We start from the raw sequence: 18,526 nt of genomic DNA on the forward strand, positions 1-18,526 counted from the left end.
CAGTTAGCCAGATGTCTATTTTTCATGGACAAGTTTCCCATAGTCCCATGAAGTTTGCTTGCAGCGCTCTGTGCTGTTGTTTAATTCTTATTTACCCCTAAATGTCCTCTAAGAGCCTAGGTAACAATGAAATTGTTGTTAATGCTGCCTGACTATATTGACCTCCTGTGGTCCGGAAAATTCTCGGTCAAGTCCGAGCTTGTGTTTGTTTGGTGCGAGCTTGTGTTTGTTTGGTGTAGAGCTTGTGTTTGTTTGGTGTGTGGTGGTTTGTGGGTTTTTTTTCCTTTCCCTCCTCCCCCCCGTTTGAGTGAGGCTTTAGAGGGGGAGCTCTCCAGGTAGAGGACAAGTAGATACAGGAGTTTGGGAGAAGTGGGTGTTGTGCTTGGGGCTTTCTTGCTGTATGCTGAGCTTGTGTTTGTGAGTGAGGGTTGTGTGTGTTCTTGTTTGTTTGTTTGTTTGTTTGTTTATTTATTTTCCCCTGTGTTTGAGAGTGAGGCTTTTTTTTTTTTTTTTTTCCTTCCCCCCTCCCCTTGATAGAGTTTGTGCTGTGATTGGTAGGGGCTGTGATTGGCAGGTGGAAACTGTTGGCTTCTAATTAAAGTTGAATTCTAGAAGCCTCTGCTGATTGGCTGAGCCTTGGTAGGGGGAGGGGCTTTATAAGGCAGTGGGCAAGCGACCAAGGAGCTTGCAAACAGGTGATTGCTAACAGGGAGTTTTGAGAGGGAGTTCTGAAGGGGAGAGGGAAGGGCGGGAGGTTCTCTTGTCTTTCTTTTTAAATCCCTTCTCCAGGACACCAGCGATGGTTGATGATGCGTCTGCTGCTGTTGTTACCTGCACGGCGTGTGCCATGTTTGTCTTCCTCCCGGAAGAAAGAACGGATTTCATCTGCACCAAGTGCAAGCTGGTCGAGATTTTGGAAGAAAAAATTAGAGGACTGGAGGCCCAAGTGTTGACCTTACGCTTGATCAGAGAGGATGAAGACTTCCTCGATAGAAGGCAGCAATTGATCCTTCAAGCACAGCAGGCAGAGGAGCCAGTGAGGGCAGTACGCGACCAAGAAGAGAACTGGCAGCATGTAACTTCTAGAAGGGGAAAAAGGCCAGCACGGGATTCCCCCGATGCTATAGAGGTAAGCAATCGCTTTCAAGCTCTCTCCACAGGCTCTGCAGTGCTGAATGCTCTGGAAGGGACCTCACAAGGTAGAAACCAGAAGGGAGCACCATCTACTGAAAGGCATGGGATGCGTAGTCCTAGGGATGGGGGTTCCACGGCCACCACCCCCAAAAGGAAACGACGGGTGGTGGTGGTCGGGGACTCCCTCCTAAGAGGGACTGAGCCATCCCTCTGCCGTCCGGACCTGGAATCTCGAGAGGTGTGCTGCTTACCGGGAGCTCGCATTCGGGATGTCACTGAGAGGCTTAGCAAGCTGATCAAACCTTCAGATCGCTACCCCTTCCTGCTTCTCCATGTAGGAACGAATGATACGGCCAAGAATGACCTTGAGCGGGTTGCTGCGGATTATGTAGCACTGGGTAGAAGGATCCAAGACTTTGGAGCGCAAGTGGTGTTCTCGTCCATCCTCCCTGTTGAAGGGAAAGGACTGGGCAGGGATCGTCAAATTGAGGACGTAAATGCGTGGTTGCGCAGGTGGTGTCGCAGAGAGGGCTTTGGTTTCTTCGACCATGGGACTCTGTTCCGGGCGGAAGGATTGTTAGGAAGAGATGGGATCCACCTAACGAAGAGAGGAAGGAGCATCTTCGCGGGCAGGCTTGCGAACCTAGTGAGGAGGGCTTTAAACTAGGTTCGTCGGGGGACGGTGACCAAAACCCTGAGGGGAGTGGGAAAGTCAGATACCGGGAAGAAATGCATAGAGCAAGGAGCGAGAAAGGAGGACCCCAGTTTCGAATGGAGAAGCAATCAACTGGTTACCTGAAGTGTTTGTACACTAATGCGAGAAGCCTGGGCAACAAGCAGGAAGAACTGGAGGCCCTGGCCCAGGCCAAGAAATATGATTTAATTGGGATAACAGAGACTTGGTGGGATGACTCGCATGACTGGAGCGCTGTCATGGAAGGGTATAGATTGTTCAGGAAGAATAGGCAGGGGAGAAAAGGAGGAGGAGTTGCACTATATGTAAGAGAGCACTATGATTGCTCTGAACTCCAGTATAAAGAGGGAGAAAAACTTGTTGAAAGTCTATGGGTCAGGTTTAAAGGAGCAAACAGCAGTGATGTTGTGGTTGGTGTCTGCTACAGGCCACCGAACCAGGTGGATGAGGTAGATGAGGCTTTCTTCGAACAACTGAGCGAAGCTTCCAGATCGCAGGCCCTGGTTCTCATGGGGGACTTTAATCACCCTGACATCTGTTGGGAAACCAATACGGCAGTACACAGGCAATCCAGGAAGTTTTTGGAGAATGTTGGGGATAACTTCTTGGTACAAGTGCTGAAGGATCCGACCAGGGGCCGTGCACAGCTTGACCTTCTCCTCACAAACAGGGAGGAACTAATAGGGGACGTAGAGGTGGGTGACAACCTGGGAAGCAGTGATCATGAGATGGTAGATTTCAGGATCCTGACCAAAGGAAGGAAAGAGAGTAGTAAAATACACACCTTGGACTTCAAAAAAGCAGATTTTGACTCCCTCAGAGATCTGATGGAAAGAATCCCCTGGGATGTTAACATGAAGGGGAAAGGAGTCCAGGACAGCTGGCAGTATTTTAAAGAAGCCTTATTGAAGGCACAGAAAGAAACCATCCCGACACGTAGCAAGAGAGGCAAACCTGGTAGGAGACCGGATTGGCTTACAGGGGAAATCCTTGGTGTACTTAAGCACAAAAAGGAAGCTTACAGAAAGTGGAAACTTGGACAAATGACTAGGGAGGAGCTTAAATGTATAGTTCGAGAATGCCGGGGGGTTATCAGGAAGGCGAAAGCGCAAATGGAGTTGCGACTGGCTAAGGATGTGAAGGATAACAAGAAAGGTTTCTACAGGCATGTCAACAAGAAGAAGGTGATCAGAGAGGGTGTGCAGTCCCTAATGGATGAAGGAGGTAACCTAGTGACAGAGGATGTGGGGAAAGCTGAAGTACTCAATGCTTTCTTTGCCTCTGTATTCACGGACAAGGTCGGCTCCTGGACTTCTGTGCTAAGCGACGCAAGATGGGAAGAAGATGGACAGCCCTTGGTGGGTAAAGAACAGGTTAGGAACTATTTAGAAAAACTAAACGTACACAAATCCATGGGTCCAGACTTAATGCACCCAAGGGTACTGAAGGAGTTGGCAAATGTCATTGAGGAGCCTTTGGCCATTATCTTTGAAAAGTCGTGGAGATCGGGCGAAATCCCGGATGATTGGAAAAAGGCAAATGTAGTGCCCATCTTCAAAAAAGGGAAGAAGGACGATCCAGGGAACTATAGGCCGGTCAGTCTTACCTCGGTTCCTGGAAAAATCATGGAAGGGATCCTAAAGGAATCCATTTTGAGACACTTGAATGAGAGGAAAGTGATCAGGAATAGTCAGCATGGATTCACAAAGGGCAAGTCGTGCTTGACCAATCTGATTAGCTTCTATGATGAGGTAACTGGCTCAGTGGACATGGGAAAGTCAGTGGATGTTATATACCTTGACTTTAGCAAGGCTTTTGATACGGTCTCCCACAATATTCTTGCCAGCAAGTTAAGGGACTGCGGATTGGATAAATGGACGGTAAGATGGATAGAAAGATGGCTAGAAGGCCGGGCCCAGCGGGTAGTGATCAACGGTTCAATGTCAGGATGGCGGTCGGTTTCTAGTGGAGTGCCCCAAGGTTCGGTTCTAGGACCGGTTTTGTTCAATATCTTTATTAATGACCTGGATGAGGGGATAGATTGCACCCTCAGCAAGTTTGCAGATGACACTAAGCTAGGGGGAGAGGTAGATACGCTTAAGGGCAGAGATAGGGTCCAGAGTGACTTAGACAAACTGGAGGATTGGGCCACTAGAAATCTCATGAGATTCAACAAAGACAAGTGTAGAGTCCTGCACTTGGGACGGAAGAATCCCAAGCATAGTTACAGGCTGGGGACCAACCAGTTAAGTAGTAGTTCTGCAGAAAAGGACCTGGGGGTTACAGTGGATGAGAAGCTAGATATGAGTCAACAGTGTGCCCTTGTAGCCAAGAAGGCTAATGGCATATTAGGATGCATTAAGAGGAGCATTGCCAGCAGATCCAGAGATGTCATTATTCCCCTTTATTCGGCTTTGGTGAGGCCACATCTGGAGTACTGTGTCCAGTTCTGGGCCCCCCACTACAAAAAGGATGCGGACGCATTGGAGAGGGTCCAGCGGAGGGCAACCAAAATGATTAGGGGTCTGGAGCATATGACCTACGAGGAGAGGCTGAGGGACTTGGGTCTGTTTAGTCTGCAGAAGCGAAGAGTGAGGGGGGACTTGATAGCAGCCTTCAACTTCCTGAAGGGAGGTTCCAAAGAGGATGGAGAGAGGCTGTTCTCAGTAGTGACAGATGGCAGAACAAGGAGCAATGGTCTCAAGTTGTGGTGGGAGAGGTCCAGATTGGATATTAGGAAAAACTATTTTACTAGGAGGGTAGTGAAGCATTGGAATGGGTTACCTAGGGAAGTAGTGGAGTCTCCATCCCTAGAGGTGTTTAAGTCTCGGCTTGACAAAGCCCTGGCCGGGTTGATTTAGATGGGATTGGTCCTGCCTAGAGCGGAGGGCTGGACTTGACGACCTTCTGAGGTCTCTTCCAGTTCTGATTCTATGATAAGGGGATGGTTGGATGAAATAACATGATCTTGGTAACTAATTGACCATTCATTTCCAGTTGGAAATAGGTCAATGGAGGGATGATAGGAGTTGCTATAGGGAACTTTCTGGGTGTCTGGCTGGTGAGTCTTGCCCACATGCTCAGGGTTTAGCTGATCGCCATATTTGGGGTCAGGAAGGAATTTTCCTCCAGGGTAGATTGGCAGAGGCCCTGGAGGTTTTTCGCCTTCCTCTGTAGCATTGGGCACAGATCACAGCTGAAGGACTCTCTGCATGTTGGGGCCTTCAAAATATTGGAAGGCTTCAATATCTGAGACATAGGTGAGAGGATTATTCTAAGAGGGGTGGGCGAGATTCTGTGGCCTGCACTGTGCAGGGGGTCAGACTAGATGATCATAATGGTCCCTTCTGACCTTAAAGTCTATGAGTCTATGAGTCTATGAGTCAAATTCTGCTTAATAATCACTAAGGACTAATCATCCATCTGCAGTGTTGATCAGCATTTTTCACATTTACTATGCTTAAAATAAGATGACACTAAATAGTCAATCAACCACTATGAAAACTGAAAAATGAGACACATTACCCGGTTCTATGTAGGGATGTGTAAAGTTAACTGATTAACATCCCTCCCCTTCAGCCATATCCTCTTTTAATCTGTTCACTGATTAAACACTATATTTAATGGGTTAACCAATTAAACAGGACTTTACGTCCCTCGTTCTATGTAGATACACATTATCAAATGCTCTGCCTACTTTCCAGAAATTTGTATGTGCTAGCAAACTCTGAATCCCAATGGTTCATAACTCCACCATCTCTTATTAAACATCCAAAGATTATTTGATTTAGTACTCTACACGTATCCCGGTCTCGCATCTCAGAAATGTCTCTATCAATATATTTTTCTTTCAAGGTAGGTATGTAGCTTCTATATTTTGTCTTAAGAGGCTGAATAATCGTAATAATAAATTTTGATTTCATAACTATTTTTCTTTTTAGCTCTTTAAGAACAGTTTTCATTCTCCAATTAAAATTGGAACTTAATGTTTTTAGTCACTTAAAGTAGAAGTTAGATTTTTCCCTTGGTCAGTCAGTCACACATTAAAGGTAAATCACAAAGATCCCCAAATGTGTCATTACAGGAATGTGGGGAGAGAAAAGATGCTTACCGGCCTTATTTATCTCAGAGAATATTTCCTCCCCTCTTCTTCAATACAGTAACTCCTACCAGCCCCTGTGTTGGTTTTCACTCTCCTTCCTCTCCCCCATCTCTCTTTTGTAAGTGTATTGTGGCTGTTGTTTTTTTAGCATTGTTCATATAAGAATTGTGCTACAGAAGGTTATTGCAGCATGACCCGAACACCTGTTAACAATCTGATAGTTGTCAGAGAGGCCACGGAGTTCTGAACAGTTGGGGCTTTTTGTGGTGGTTGTTTTGTTTCAGAACTAATCTGATATGAAGCTGGCTGCTATGTTTCAAAACTGATTTAATCATTTTGAACTTTCTGTCCATGCAATTTAGCACAACCCTCTTCAAGGATTATCTTGGCTGAAAAATATTTCTGAAACTAAATTCTAGTTGTCAATCGACAAAATTTGACTCATGCAAATTAATAGACACGTTGTTACTGTTTTTCAACTATAGAACCGTGACTTAGAGAATTCAGTTGAGCCCAGATAATTATTTACTACTCTTGACTAACTTAAGGATGAGGCAAATGAGCATCCTGTTGTGCGAATGAATTGTTCGGATAGTCCTTAAAAGATGGCTTCTGCAATATATTATCCAATGGCCCATTCCACTCTTGTTCATTACAGGCGTCAGTGACTGCACCATCCAGCGCCCGCCTTCCCTCCTTCTCTCCCCTCCCCCCGGACTGGTAGCTCCTAACAGGGCAGGGGAGGGCAGCTATCTGGCTTTCCCAGCAGTCAGCGTGCCTGCCCTGTGGTGGCTCCTTGATGGCCACCTGGTGTCTCCTGGTGGGGATCAGGCCAGGTTGTGGTTCCTGGGCCCCTGGCATCTACTTGGGGTGGGCAGAGCCAGGTCGGGGTTTCCGGACCCCCTGACTTCTCCTGGGGAAGGAGGGAGGGCTGTACTGTTTAGCCCTAGGTTGGTCCCAGGGGGTCCACAGCAGCGGGGCCAGTGGTGGCATGGCTTCCCCTCCCCCATCTGGCACTGCAGCCAAATACTGAGGGAGGGATTTGGAGATTGAGTCACTTATGGGGTCTAATGGCCCACAAGATGGTGAGCTCCTACATTTGCTGGCCACTGTCTTGATCAGGGGTGCAATAAAATGACAGCAGTTCAAAGGGTTAGCTCCTGGTGGGCTGCTACCACTATTAGGCTGTGTCTAGACTACATGCCTCTGTCGTCAGAGGCATGTAGATTAGACACATAGGCAAAGGTAAATGAAGCCGCGATTTAAATGATCGCGGCTTCATTTACATTTACATGGCTGCCGCGCTGAGCTGACAAACAGCTGATTAGCTGTTTGTCGGCTCAGCGCGGCAGCCATGTAAATGTAAATGAAGCCGCGATCATTTAAATCGCGGCTTCATTTACCTTTGCCAAAACAACAAATCTACATGGCTCCGTCGATGGAGCCATGTAGTTTAGACGTACCCTTTTTTACCTGCGCTTCACAGGTATGTGGGTCTCAGCTCCCATTGGCCAGGAGCAGTGGTCTGAGACCAATGGGAGCTATGATCCTCAGTACCTGTGGAGGCGCAGGTAAATATGGTGGTGTGGGGGCAGGGGCTAGCACTGGCAGATGGGATCCTGCTTGTGTTTGCCCACCTGGTCTTGCTGGTACAGTTGTCCTCAGAGGTCCCTCTGCAGTATAGCTCTCGTCCAGTCAGCCCTCTCCCTTTCCATGTTGTGGAAAACAATAAAAGTCTAGGCAAATCCCATTTTCCTGGCACAGCGAAACCCTGACTATGCTTTGTTATGCTGAGAGGAAGCTGCATACCAAATGTGGTACTTATTTCTTACACTTGAGGTGTTAATGAACAAATGAAGTCATGGATGGATGGACAGACAGATGAACATTTATAAAATATTATAGACAGATAATAATGCAGTGGTTTTTTTTTAATGGAAGCTGAATCAACTTAATGATGTTTTAAACGTTTTTACTGAATTGTTCTGATTTCTTGCTGCTGAACTCATTGAAATCAGAGCAGTTTTACCAGGTGTCCTGTATTTGCCACAGGGAAATAAGATCACCCTATTTCTAAGCCAGGCATGTCCAAAGTCCGGCCCGGGGGCCAATTGCGGCCCGTGTTCCGGTTTAATACGGCCCCACAGGTAATTTGGCAATATCTATCTTTTATGGCCCCCAACGAATCCATATGTATTGAGATGAATACATTGTAAAATCTCAGTTAATGTCAGTTGGTCTAAATCAGTTATAAATATATTTGGACACAACATGTATACTTGGTGTTATGTTCCTGTTCATATTTTTTGAACTTAAAAGTTGACAGACAACCTTTATTACCAATAATATGTAATGTAATTTACAATGTTCCTGACATATATTTCAGCTTCCTGGATTTTTTTTTCATCTGGCCTTCAGATATGAAAGGCAGAGTGATTTAACACCTGTTTAGATTTGTCATCCATGTGACGAAATGAAAAGTATGCTGTTTGCAATAAACTTTGCATAAAATAGTTAATTTGCATTTAATTTTAATGGTTCAAAGAATGTCAGGCAAAATGGTCAGCCCTCACGCATGTTCACTTCATCAAATCTGGCCCTCTTTGAAAAAAGTTTGGACACCCCTGTTCTAAGCCATCACTAACCTGACAAAATATAAGGTCATGAAATAATCGTCATGAAATAATATAAATGAATAATTAAAATGACCATTGTCAAAATGTTTTATCCATATCTCTGTGTGTGCACATGTGTTAATGTGTGCAAATGTTAGGAAGAAAAATAACTCATAAAATCCACTGATTTTGCTGTGGCTGCCCTTGAACGTGTGTAAATTACACTCCTAATAAGGTTTTTATTTAAAATTCTCCATAGAAGACAGTCCTGCTACACTAAAATGTAATGCACTTAATTTCTTTAATGGTGGATGAGGTGGGATAGATGTGTTTGTTTTTAGTGCTGCATGCAGACAACCAACCACTCCCCCCCCCCCCCCCCCGCCAAAAAAAAACCCCAAGTATTTTCCCCAAGTACCTCATAGCAACTTGGATTTTGCAATATATTTGAGTCTGGAATGGTATGATGAGAACTGGGAATAGGAGTATACCCTCAATAGAAAGTGGGAGATGACAAAGTAATAAATTGATAATAAATATGCAAGCAAAGTATAGGTAAACAGCTCCATAGTGGAAGAACCATACCAAATCTACTAAGGAGCCCCCTTTTTTGTGTAAATAAATATCCCTTTAATTTTATTTTGAATTTGAGGCATGAAATTGATCCCCATGCTGTGTCTTCCTTCCACACCCCCAAAATCCCATCTCCGCACTTACATTTTTCTAAAGCTTCAGAGAGATAGCCGAGTTAGTCTGTAACAAGAAAAACTTAAGCAACAAATAGTCTAGTAGCACCATAAAGACTAACAAAACATGTTGATGTAATCGTGAGCTTTCGTGGGCAAAACCCATATCCAGTCATCTGAAGAAGTGGGTTTTGCCCATGAAAGCTCATGATACCATCTACATGTTTTGTTAGTCTTTAAAGTGCTACTAGACTATTTGTTGTTTAAGTTTTTTTTTCTTTTTATAGTTATAGAAGATTATCCAACTCTGGGAAATTGGATTTCACCATGCAGAAATTCCTTTAAGGGTAAAGTAGATAGAAGTTAATCTTTTGATCTTTGAAGGTTAGCTGCGAAAAGGAGGGCACATAGGTAAATGCCAGGATTCAGCTCAACATTTTGGTGCAGTAACTGACATGGGATTTCTTAGATATGAAATATCCCTGTGAAATCTGGACAGTGGAATGTGTGAAGCTAAATTTAAAACCACTTGTAATACCTACTCAAAACTCTGAATGGGAAGAGCAAACCTGCAAATAGTTAATCAAAGTGTAGTGTTGCAAGACCTTTATTTTGGTTCTGGTTGGAAAATATTTTGCATAAGAATTGCACTCCTCTTCCCCCCCCCCCCCCCGCCCGACTGCTCTCCTCCATGTGTTTTCATAGCTGAATCTACTCATTTTTACTTCTGAATCAATTTTTTTTATTCCTTTTAGCACTGAAGAGCTAATAGAGGTCTAGGAGAGTTAACTGTGTTCTTGTGTGGCTCGGGGATGGTAATCGGAATTGTAAATGAAGTTCCAGCTGCTGAATCTTTACTGCTGGTGGTAAGTCAGCCAGAAAGAGCACAGCTTGACTTTGAGATTCCAGGTGGAATGTTCAGTAATAGTAGTTAGACAAGCCATTCTTTTACTGACAAACTGAGCAGATTAATTCTGGAAATTGTAGAGACTGAATTATCATCCCATTTTCAGAATAGAACCACTTTTGAAAAATTAGGCTCATTATTGTCCTATATTCTTAAGTTTCACTGACCATGAAGCACATTTCAAAACATGAAAGAGAACTCTCAATCTTGATAGTGCTGCTGGATTAAGTTTTTAATGATCTAGCCAATTTCACATATATCTGCAAACACAAAATTGGTTTGCTGTCTGCTACAGTTAGTGTGAGTAATTGCAAAAAAGTGGGGGAACAATTGAAAAAGCAGTTATGTATAAGTATAGTGAAAAATATTAAGTGGTATCATTCCATTAGTAGGTAGTGATAAAATTGCCAATGATGCCGGAAAGGCAGATCTATTCAATAAATAGTCATTCTCTGTATATTGCATGAAGCTGAGTGATGCATTCATATTCTATAATGGTGGAACACTTATTTTTCCAACAGTAACTAAGGAAGTTGTCTTTGAGCGATGCTATTTATTAAAACTTGTAGGTCTGGATAATTTGCATTCAAGCTCTGTTAATTGTTTGCCAAAGATTTCTCTTGGTTGTTCTGAATGATTGATTATTTATTTATTTGTTTATTGAAAACTGGGGAAGCTTCTGCAATGAGCACGACCAGTCATGCATTTGTAGTACATCCACTGTATGGTCATACATCTAGGAACATTTCCCAATGGTCACCATACTGTGGCACAGAATAGAATTATGTACAAAGTGACAACGCCCAGACTAGGTACACTTTAAGTGTAAATATAAATAACTGTTTCTGAAACAACAATAAATCAAAATAAGGCCATTTGACTCTGATCTCTGTTTCATTAAACTGTTGAACTTGTTTGTAATAAGACTCAAAATGCAGTAATATCTAGTGTACAGTGTTAAACGAGGCTAGTTTCCACGTTTGAGACTACTGCTTTGTTCTTATATTTACAATGGGATTTTTCAGAACCAGTCTGTGCTGGCTGCACTCTGCACCTAGTGATTTTTGAACTTTCCACTCTTAAACCAATGGATATCATCATCTCTCCTAACACTATCTGTGTGTGTTTGTTAGGCGAGCACAATGAATCTTTTTACTGCTGCCAGAACATTTTTGATAATTTAAAGAGAACGAAAATGGGGCAGGTAATATAAAGACCTCACTATCAGGATAAAATATTTTAATGAGGGAGGTAAAAATGCAGTTAGAGGTAACCGTGTAATCGCTAAAAATCATAGCGGTTACATGGTTACACACTCTGCGGGCTCTGCAGTATAAAGATTAAATAAGCTTTTTACTGCAGAGCCCGCAGCGAAGCCTCCACTCTGGGAGCAGGGCCAGTTCCTGGGGAGGAGGCTTCGCTGGGGAGCTCTGCAGCTGGCTATCCGGGAGTGGGGCCAGCTCCTGGGGAGCCAGCATATAACCAGCGCAGTGTGGGGGAGGCCAGCCATAGACAGGGGCTGCTCCAGTGGTCCCCATGGGGCTGGAGCAGCCCCCTGCTAAGAGTGGGTGGGGTGGTGCTCCAGCCCCTACTGGTGAACCTGAACCAATAAGCCTCAGCCTTAATGAGTGAGGCTCACCGGTTAGCTGGTTAACCTTTTACATCCCTAATTATAACCCTGTTTATTCTTCTCCTCTCTGGCACGCTGTAGCAGATTACTTCTTTGGTTACCTACCTTTCTCTTTCTGCTTTTGAAAACATGCCAAAATACATTGGTTTTAGTTGAGTGTTATTGGCATGGAATTGCTATTTAAAATGTGCTATACCACTTGCTGCAGGAAACTTGAAAGGTTACGTCTCTGCTCATGATAAATCTTGTGATCTCAGAATTTTAATAAGTGCTGAGCCATGGTGGTTAATGCAGCTTTTATTAAGTGCCTAAGATTTGCTTTCGTGATGCTCTCTACTCTTCTCAAAACATGGGCATGCACTCCTGAAGAACCTGTGCTTAAGTTACAGGAAGAGGATTCATATCCCATTCTCCCTACCTTTCCTTCTATTTTCCTCTTATTTTATTCCTCTTTTCCATTTTTCTTTTGGAACTAACTCAATTCTATTTTACTTTTTTAAATTTTAAACTTTGACTGGTTTAAATAGGGCTGCTTCCACTTCTGAATAGCTGTTTGGAAGCTGTCCAGTTGCTTGGTGCTGACTCTGTGTAGTGGAAGTAACAGAGCAAAAAAGAATACTGTGCTCACTTTATATTATTTTTTATTATAAACATTTGCATTGTAAAAAGAAAAGTTAATTGAAAATCACTATTCCTTGTATGTCATACAAGGAAACAAAACAATGTAAACCTTTGAAGCCGATGCATCCACTTAGTCCTACTTCTTGTTCAGCCAATTAAGACAAAAAGTTTGTTTACATTTGCAGGAGAGAATGCTGGATGCTTCTTATTTACAATGTCACCTGAAAATGAGAACAGCGTTTTCATGGGTGTGGCCAAGTTTCCCGTGGTTCCATGAAGTTGGTTAATAGCCCCCAGTCCTAGCTCTCAGTGTTCAGTGCTGTTATTTAGTTCTAACTTACCTCTGTATGTCCTCTAAAAGCACAGTAAGCAGTGGAAGTGTTGGTAATGCTGCTAGACCATACTGACCACCTATGGTCTGGAAAATTCTCTGGTTCGGCACTGGACCAGTCCTAAGGTGCCGTACTAGAGAGGTTCGGCATACAGGCAGTCCCCGGGTTACGTACAAGATAGGGACTGTAGGTTTGTTCTTAAGTTGAATCTGTATGTAAGTCGGAACTGGCGTCCAGATTCAGCCGCTGCTGAAAGTGACCGCCAGTTTTGACTTACATACAGATTCAACTTAAGAACCCCAAGCGTCCCCAAGTCAGCTGCTGCTGAAACTGATCAGCGGCTGATTCCAGGAAGCCTGGGGCAGAGCAACTCTGCCTCGGGCTTCCTGTAGTCAGCGCTGGTCAGTTTCAGCAGCGGCTGACTTGGGGACGCCTGGGGCAGAGCAGCTGGGGTGCTGCTGGGTTGCTCCAGTAGCACCGCTCCTCGCTCCTTGGCGCTACTGGACCAACCCAGCAGCACCCCAGCTGCTCTGCCCCAGGCGTCCTGATTCAGCCACTGCTGAAACTGACCAGCAGCGGCTGAATCAGGACCTGGGGCAGAGCAGCTGGGGTGCTGCCGGGTTGGTCCAGTAGTGCCCAGAGCGGCGCTGCAGGACCAATCGGCAGCGCCCCAGCTGCTCTGCCCCAGGGTCCACAACAAAAGCCTGGTCTGCTGGGGGGGGGGGGGGCACACTATCTGCGCCCCCGCCCCGCAGCAGACCAGGGACACGGGGAGCAGAGCCGCAGCGGCAGCGGGGTGCCGCGCCTCTGAGGCTTTGCTCTGGCAAAGTCTCAGAGGCACGGGACCCCTGGTCTGCTGAGTCCCGTCTCCTGAGGACCGGGACTGAAGCTGCAGCAGCGGCGGGTTGCCGCGCTTCTGAGGCTTTGCTCTGGCTTTTAAAGTGTGTGTGTGTGTGTGTGTGTGTGTGTGTGTGTGCGCGCGCCCTCCCATCAGAGTGTCCTGAGAAACTAAGCTTATAGCTATGAATTAAATGAGAGCCTCTATCTTCCATTTATCAAAACGTTTGCAGTAATAGGAGTAGCCATGTTGGTCCCAGGGGATTAGAGAGGCAAGTCGTGTGAGGCAATAGCTTTTATTGGACCCACTTCTGGTAGTGAAAGAGACAAACTTTTTTTAGTTTAGAATCTTCTTCAGATTTGTGTAAGGTTGAAAACTTGTCTCTTTCTTCACCAGCAGATGGTCCAGTAAAACCAGGTGTTACCGTTAATCAATGTGTTCTGTTAAGATCTTTATTGGTGTTGAAGTGATGGATATGGCGTTAGTACATCATAATGAAAACTCAGAACGAAACTTCAGTTACTGAAATGTAAATGATGGGTAGTTCTCCAGGTTATGGGCATTCTTCCAACCAGCTGTTGCTACAGGCTGCCTCATTCAATTTAGGTTTTGGGATTGACAACTGATTCATTATCTGCTGTATTAATTGAGTGATTAAATTGATAATTTCAGTATTGCTTCTACCCTGTGTTATTTACTTTAATTTTGACCTTGAGCATTTACCTTAATTTTGATAATTGCATTGATGAGCCCTTAGTTCAGTATTTTATAGTAGCTTAGTCATAGAACAAAAAAAGCAGTTTCCAAAGGGGAAGTCTATGCTCCAATGCTACATCGGGAGAGTGTCTCCCATGGGAGTAGTTCCACTGTGAACTGTGCAAAATTGTGTTGCTTAAGGATGTTTGTTTCCCACTTCTGAGCAACACAAATTGGATCAACTTACTGTTGTATCAACCTGTCCTTGCCCTAGAGCATGGGTTCCCAAACTGGGGGGGGGGGGGGGGTGCGAGGTGACCCAGCCTCCCCTCCCCCATCAAGTTTTGCTGCCCCAGTCAGTTTTTTTTTCCTCAACAAGTTTTGCTGCTATTTGGGGGGGGGGGGGGGAGGACATGAGGGTTTCTCAAAAATAAAAAAGGGGGCATGATGCCAAAAAGTTTGGAAACCACTGCCCTAAAGGATGAAGCTGCACCTGTAATGTCTTTGGGTGTCATCTTCGTTAGGTGTCTGTAGTCAGTAGTTCTACTTTGTCTGCGTCTTTGTTAACTGTGTATCTCTTCCTTTACACAACATACCTATTGCTAGAGAACTACAGGAGTGTGGTGGGGTTCAAGTACATGTTTGTCAACTATAGGCATGCAAGGCCTAATCATTGATATGACTGATTTCTCAAACCTACTAGAGAGTAAGTGCCTTGAGTTCATGAACTATTTAAAGGGGGTGATGCTGATTCTTATGCACTACAGCAATGAATATTTCCCTCTCCTTTGATTATTTTTGAAGCTTCCTTGTTATAGTTTTCAGACGTTGTACTTATAATTTGGTGCTTCTGTGTTTTTTTTTTTTAAAATTGGAATAAATGGAGTATGATCTACTTAAACACACTGCCTAGTTTACTTAAAACAGAGGAATCACTAGAGTGGCCTTTATGAAAAATGTCCATCGGCTGAAAAGACCCCTCTCTTTGGAAGGGTCTGGCTTTATGGTATCCTGAAATCAGATGTTATCAATCAAACATTGTTACAAGAAACCTGCTCGCAATCTTATTCCTTAACAAAGCAGTGCTTTAAGTATCTGTTGTTTACTGTTCTTCTGAGTATCATGGCATCCCTATCGACAGCCATTCTTTCTTATCTTTATCAGAATCCAACATGACAACTGGCCATGCAAACTTGTCTTTTCTGTGGGGAAAGAAACTTCTCTTTCCAGAGTTGTGGTCACACTTCTAGAAGGGCGCACATTGTTACCTCAGATATCTAATAATGTATCTAAGCCAAAATGACTGGCATAGATCCTCTATCCTGGAGTTCAGGAAAGCTTTTAAATAAAGACATTATTCCCAGCTCACTCCGATTACAGCTGTTGGCAGCGTAAGCCCTTTTGACAAAGGAATGGAGCTTAAGTGGGATCTCAATGATTTCATTCCTCAGAGGAGCTTCTGACAGCCAATGCCTGATGTTTTTAACATGCTTTGTTTTGCTCTTTGAAATTTAGCATTCAGTTTAATTTTACTACCTATCTCTGGTATGCTCCATGCCAAAAATTAACCCAAAAGCTTCCAGATTTCTTAATGTCAGTTTAACGAACACACGATATATGTTCATTAAAACTGGAGAATGTGTGTAGGTGTGTTGGTATGTTTTAGCTCTTCACTCAGAGAATAGTTAGCTTTCTTAGTTTTTTAGTATTTGGTAATTTAGGATGGGATTTCCCTTATTTTTAATGGGATACATACAGGAAAATAAATTTATGCTCTTGAAAAGCACTGCTTTTAAGATTTAATTTTTATGATACCAAATAGTAGTATAAAGAACCACCTGTGACTCTACTCTGCTGGCTCAGAAAAGTAGAATAAGCAGAATAGAAAGACGTTCATGATGGAGAAGTTTCTGGGTGAATAAGAAGTAGAATTAGGAATTTCTGAAAGTATTTGTCTACTGTTAATACTTCCTCTCCTCAAAAAGAGTCTGTTTCTGCTCCCAATGAGTCTTTAGGCACTCTTGCTTTCATTGAACTCTGGCAGGAAATCTGGCCCAAAGAGTGAACTTTTGATGCCAACATCCTGTAACACTGAGTCAGATACTGTCACACTTTTGGCATTGGTCTGAAAATCATCAAATGGTGTAGATTTCTGGTTCTGCAGAGATGAAAGCACTGCTTAAGATTGACCATATTTTCAAAAGAAAAATGTGCCTGCAAATCTCACTTTAAAAAAAAAAAAACACTCAGAGAGCTTCTTACTTAAAAGCTTGCTATTCTGGCTGTTTAAGTAATTAATATTGCTGTTCAATAGGAGTGAAGACTCAAAGTATGGCAGGCTATAACCTCATTCTTTAGTGAGAGTGATCACTTTTTTTTTTCTACACAGACCAAGGGTGAGGCAGTGTGCTGTACTTCTAGATGATAAAATACAGGCTGGACCTCATGGACCTGGCACTCTCGGGACCTGGCACTCTCGGGAAAAGAGGGAGAGCTGGGAAAAGCCCTCTGGGTAATTTATGGAATAAACATGGAGTTAACTGCACTGTACACGGTTATCTGCTGGGTAGTCCCAGCCATCTAATAATAAAGTCGTGGTCTGATATAACCCATGTTGGTATCTCCTGTCCTTCTTTTGGCATAGCCACATAATGACTGTTCACAGGGACATTAGATACTCTGACATGTCCCTAGTTACTTAAAAGTCACTAGTAGTTTAACTAACTGTCAAATTTTTGACAAGGATTTAGACCCTGAACTTGCCTCAATACTGCATATGTGGACAGTATCTTCACATGCATTTTTCGTTTATCTTAATTGGTATGCTCAAGATACGAGCCTTACAAATTTAATTGCTCTGAAACACACATTTTACCCATTACGTTTTCCAAACAAAAACTGAAACATCAAAGTTGTTATCTGGTGATAGTAATTTCAAGTTGACATCTGTTTAATTTTTTTTAAACTAGGTTTTGAGTCTGGTTTTTAGTTACGTTTGAATTTACCATATTTCATTTGGTAATGGAGCTGGGAATTAGCAAGCCTATGATTAATCATGCTTTCTAAACAACTACGTAAATCCCTGCACAGCATTTCGCTACTTTACTATTAATACATTATTCAGAGTACAGATAAAGTAAAATAGTACAATAAGTTTTCTTACCTACCTGTTCTTCAAAAAAAGCTATGGTCTGTTCTTACCTGGTCTTTAGTGTCACTCAGTTAGTAGACCCTGTGTTCTTTATTTGGAGAAAAGAAGAGAGATGCTTTGGAAATAATTCTGCATCGTTCAAAGGCTGTTATGAATTATGGAGCTATGTAAGTGTGCATTGCTCTTCTTTAGTCTTGGTGGGTTACTGCTATATTTTGGAATAAATGAATGTAAAATATTGTCACTTATAATGGTCAACACAGAGCTATGCAGTTCTTATGAAAGAAAAAGTGCTAAACGATACTATGAGCTGTGCATTTTTTCCTATACTGAAAATTATTTTCCTTCTCAGTTGCCCAAACGTGTAATTTACTTTGTAGCAGTTTGAAGATCTAAATTCAGTCTTGACTTTAAAAAAGTGCTATTGTATTTTAGGGTCCATGTAGGATTTTGTTGGGGTCCGTGTAGTCCAATATCCTGCCTAACAGTGACCAGTACCAGCTACTTCAGAGAATGTACTGTGTATACCTTTTAATGTTCCTAATGTTTAAAGAAATATTTTAAGGGGATTTTTTTTATTAAAAGCAAACTCACCACCAAGTATGTCCTTTAATGTGAGTAATTGAACTAGGTGATTATCATTGTTATTGTTATAAGGGCAATCTCTGTGCAAACATTGTGTTTTGACACTCACAATGCATTAGTATCGCAAATTAGATCTGGGATTAATCAAATAGTCTCTCAGAACATTTAAGGTGCATGGATACACAAGTAGTTTACAAATGCACTTGAGAATTAGAAAAATGTATTTTGTATCGGATTAAATTGGACCAGGTAATTGTTTAAGAAGGCCCAAAAGAGTAAAACTAAGAGTAATAAATGGTGAATTTGGGCAATAAAACAACATCCTGTGAGATGGACTGTTAGACACTGGAAGAGTCTTTGAATAGAGTGGCACAGCTTGCTTTGTTTCAGAGACTCTTTAAATCTTTGGTGAATAAAGGACTCGAGAGTGCACTCTTGACAACCCTTCTGCACAGGTAGCAGCAGGGTAAACTAGAAGAAATGACACAAAATATTTCAAGGCATCGTCAAGGCATCCTAGAAAGGAAGGGAATCA

General features: G+C 43.0%; 1 protein-coding gene across 3 annotated transcripts in view; it reads left to right on the plus strand.

The window, feature by feature from the left end:
* Nucleotides 1-18,526, plus strand: part of PPP3CA (protein phosphatase 3 catalytic subunit alpha) — a 338,739-nt gene that overhangs the window by 60,532 nt on the left and 259,681 nt on the right. The window contains exon 1 of one of the 3 annotated variants that reach the window (XM_075929665.2): nucleotides 10,074-10,097. The exons of the other annotated variants lie outside the window; for them this stretch is intronic. The gene's annotated coding sequence lies outside the window, so the exon portion shown is untranslated. Of the gene's footprint in view, nucleotides 1-10,073; nucleotides 10,098-18,526 lie in introns of those variants that run through there. 3 annotated transcript variants of the gene reach the window in all.

This window comes from Pelodiscus sinensis, chromosome 4 (assembly GCF_052426305.1).
Source record: "Pelodiscus sinensis isolate ZL-2025 chromosome 4, ASM5242630v1, whole genome shotgun sequence".
Classification (NCBI taxonomy): domain Eukaryota; kingdom Metazoa; phylum Chordata; order Testudines; family Trionychidae; genus Pelodiscus; species Pelodiscus sinensis.